Below are 4,371 nucleotides of genomic sequence, written 5' to 3'. Positions count from 1 at the left end.
CCTGAGCCTCGTTAGACTCAGCTGAAGTGTAAGGTGTAAGTGAAGAAAATAAAAGTCAAGCCTTACCTAAAACATTTAAATAGGATGCAGCTCGTCCCGATCTGTCTCCGGTCGTAACTAAGATAGATCGATTAATCTCCGAGAAGTCCTAAAGTGGAAGTCATCTATTGGGGACAGGACTAGGCAGACGGAGGTCTAGGAGCTTGAATAGCTTACTGAATTAGCTTAGCCTACAACTTCTCTCGAGTCTATAGGTGTTCAGTCGGGAAGATTAGGGCAGATATGCCCCGGAAATCAAGAAATCCCTAAATCCGGTTAGTGTAGGCAAACCTATAGGTCCTTCGTAGTGTTGACAAAGAAGGAGCCGGTTAAAAGAAAGCGAATGTTTCCATTTTTCTTATAGTTTCTATTATATAATAATAGAAAACTGAAAGAAATTTCTTATTCTTACATATAGGCTAACTTGACAAGCAACCCTTCCTTTTGATCTGAGGTGCGAAGAGAAAGATTACTTTTTTATGACTTCTACTTATCGATCCCGACCCTTTCTCGCTTGTTTAGTAAAGTCAAGTTTTTGGCCTTATCTTGCAGGTGACGACAACGTCGAGTTGATGGCAGAGAAAGACTCGGCATTCAGGCGAGCCACCCGGTGGTGTGGTACGTAGTGGGTTTAGTACGCCCAGCCCAAACAAACGGCTCCGAAACAAACAAAAAGGTGTGTGCTGCACTCACGAAGGACGGCCAGTGATATATTGAATCTTTTTTGGCCTCTTTTTCTTTGGTTTGACCGTGACTTTGTTTGGTCTTCCTCTTTCCTTCGGCCCATGTTTCAAAGCTAGCAAAAAGTTCGAGCCTTCGGTATGTCTCTTGAACGATTTACAAAAACACCCTCCACAAATATGGTGGGAAGGATGTGGGAACAGTTGGGGCAATTGTGTCCTTATCCATGCTAATGCATGCACTAAAAATCCTCACATTGCTAATACCATGGTTCATCATCTATTAGTTATACATAGCATAATACCAAAAAGTGTACCAAAGAAGGTGTTAGTAATACATAAAGCTAATGTATTATTTTTTCTAATCATCCTACCAAATGACCCCGTAGTATAATTTGGTGATTGCATTCAAGTGTGATTGAATTATATGTATTATTAGCCTAAATTAGACCTTAAATTTAAATGAAGGTAACTTAATATTAAACATAGAATAGAATATTCAGTAAAGAAATAAATAATTAACAATAAATTCAAGAAATCTGTACATTATCAATTTTCTTTAATTTTTGAGTTCTTAAACTTAAAATATTAATCACATTTTTCACCACCCATAAAATAGTTTTAGTAATGATATCTATAAAAAATAATTACTTCAAATTTATTAATGGAGTACAAAATAAATTTGTTATAGTAAATAATAATTATTGAATTAACATCTTGCTAAATTGACTAAGATTAATGGATGAATTTTAGTTTTAAAGCATGATCAAAACAAGCCAACCAAGCCGGCTCAACCTAGTCCTAGCTTTAATAGAGACAAGCTTAATTTTCTCCAAAATTGAGCTGAACTAAATAGGCATGAATATGTTTTTACTCGCCAAAATTGGGTTCAACGTGCCATTTGACAACCTAGCCTAGGTTAAGAGAGTTATCCATAGTGGATGAACGTTTCATCTTATATCTAACAATAAGCCCGAATCATCTAGGCTTATTTTCTGCAACAGTGGATGGTATTTGGTAATTTTTGAGAAAGTTGATAGGAGGGTATTTTTCTTTCTTTGCAAATTTCATATCTAAGTGCAGATATAATAATATTGGAACCATATTAACAATGATGAGAATAATTTCCAATTAGATTACAGTTAGTCCTTCATGTACAATCTTTGTTTAGTATCATTCTGATACTTAAGAAATTTTTCAGAGCGTGCTATATCTTTGCAGCAGTTTGTTGGATCTACTAAGTCCTCTCATCTACACCGCAATGTGTATTTTTTGCTTAATTGCAATATATAAGTGTTAATTCTATATATAAGTTTGGAAATTTTCTCGTGAGCCTTTTAAATTCCTGATTAGCCTTCTATTGCAGCTTATTTCAGCTATTGACCGCCATAGACAGTCTACTGACCATCCAATCAAATTCATTTCTAGAAGACAACCTAATATTCTGAAATTCAAAATGAAGCCAGGTACTGACTTTTTGTTTAGAATTGTTGACATGCTTCATCTTCTGGTGGTAAAACTTGGCTTGTTTTCTTATGCTGCTTATTCTTAATGTACATTTACTATCAGGACCCGAAGCTGGCAGCACGGATGGGCGAACTAAGAAGATCTGTTCCTTCCTCTTCCACCCAATATTACCCCTTGCACTTTCTGTTCAACAAACCTTGTTTCTGCAGGCATCAGTTGTAAATATCCATTTTCGTCGATAATGTAAAAACTTATTTTATATGTTACCTATTTGTTTATAAATTTCTCTAATGACCTCTAGATTGAAATCAACCTAGAAATCGCAAATTAATTATAACAGATCTGTAGATGCTAGTTTTCTTCGACTCCTACATTTTCTTTGCTACAAGCATCAGACGAATGCTTGATAGGCCAAGAGGGTTAGTATGGTCATAAGGATTTGTTCATCTGTAAGTTGTTTGTTACAGCTTCTCTTCTATTATTGATGTACATTCAGATATTTATTTGTGAGGTAGAAAACTGATGAAGACCCCTTTTTGGTTGTCTATGAATATTGTAGACTATGGTACCCAAAATTCTTTTACCTGTTTCGGCTGCGTTTGTTGGGATGTTCAAGTCAGAATAAAGGAAGATGACATAATTAGATTTGCCATTCGTTGTGTTTCTAATTCTGTGTCCAGTATTCCTTTTGGTTTCAATTAGAAAAACAATATAATTACATAAAGAAAATTCGTGCAGAATTTTTGGTAGGAATGTCGAATGAAAATGAGTTAAATAAAAAGGCCAAACACATGCAAACCCTTAAACTTGTCTCTAAATTTTATTTTGGCACTCCAACTCAACTTTATTCCATTTCAACCCTTCAACTCTAATTTATATGTTCCATTTAGGCACTTCCTTCCAAAGAATCAACAAAGTGGGATGTATGTACTTCACATGCCATGACATGGCATAAAAGCCAATTAAAAACACATACACAAATCATCTAACTTGCCCTCATTTTTCATTTTGACACTCTAACTCAGCCTTGTTCCATTTTAATTCTTGAACTCTATTTTATATACCATTTAAACTCAAAATACTAAATTTATGATTTCTTCATTTTTATTTATGTTCTTCATTTTCACTTTTTCATTTAAAAAATCAACGTCGTATTTTTTTTTAAACAAAAAATTAATGGATGAACATCAATTTTTTTAAATTTTTTTTTTTAGAGTTTCTGTACATTATTGTGTGAAAAAATAACTAATGAAAGTGTGTTAATTTTCTTATTTGAACAATTAATTATATTAAATAACACCACATTTTTTTTTTCATATCTAGCCAATTTGGATCCAACTCAAATACTAGCTTTCTAATTTTCATTCAAATAAATACGAGTAAAAAAAAACTCATGTTCTTTGCTAATTAATAACACTACAAAAAGAATATTGAAACTCAACAGACTTCGTTGGGTTGTCATTGATTTTCTTAAGAAAGAAAAAATCGATGCACTTTCGTCGATTATTTTTCATGCAAAAATACAGAGAAATTCTCAAAAAAATATTGTTTCTTTTAAAAAAAAATAAAAACTCAATAATCATCTGTCAATTTTTAACTTTTTACAATGACTAATGGATGAATGCTGATTTTTAAAATTAAAAATTGTAGTTGAAGAGCATATATAAAAATAAAGAAATCATAAAATTAGTATTTTGTGTTTAAAAGGTACATAAAAAAAGAAGAAGAGTTAAAGGGTTAATCTTTTATTATTTTTTAAAAGAAAAAAGTACTTTTATTTTATCTTTCACTCTCTTAGAGAAAGTGTGATGTATACACTCTGCCACATCACTTAGAAGTACCTAAATGAAACATAAAAATTGGAGTTAGAGTGTTAAAATGGAATAAGATTGATTTGGAGTGCCAAAATGAAATTTAAGGAAAAGTTTAAGGGTCTGCATATGTGTTTGGCCAAATAAAAATGTGTAAAATACTCAACTTGACTCATTTTAAATGAATAAAAACGAGTTACCCAATGAATGATATAGGTAGATATGGATACCCATATTATCGAAATACTATTAAAAGCCTCAAAAGCAAAAAATCTCTTATCCACTCTTCACCCCCCCCCCTCCATCCCACCGCCCACCCCAATTCCACCATGCCCAACCTTAATACCTCAAAAATTAAATTTATTTTTTAATTA

The 4,371-nt window shown here is 32.6% G+C and overlaps 1 long non-coding RNA gene across 1 annotated transcript; it reads left to right on the top strand.

Annotated features, from left to right (window-relative positions):
- Positions 1-1,832: 1,832 nt before the first annotated feature.
- Positions 1,833-2,769, top strand: LOC125861746 (uncharacterized). Its single transcript, XR_007445980.1, has 2 exons — positions 1,833-2,185; positions 2,289-2,769. It is a non-coding gene; the product is annotated as an uncharacterized LOC125861746 (long non-coding RNA).
- The last annotated feature ends 1,602 nt before the right edge of the window (positions 2,770-4,371 follow it).

This window comes from Solanum stenotomum, chromosome 1, assembly GCF_019186545.1.
Source record: "Solanum stenotomum isolate F172 chromosome 1, ASM1918654v1, whole genome shotgun sequence".
In the NCBI taxonomy this organism is placed as follows: domain Eukaryota; kingdom Viridiplantae; phylum Streptophyta; class Magnoliopsida; order Solanales; family Solanaceae; genus Solanum; species Solanum stenotomum.
The sequence above is the reverse complement of the archived record's forward strand: the minus strand, read 5'-3'. Positions and strand labels throughout refer to the sequence as shown.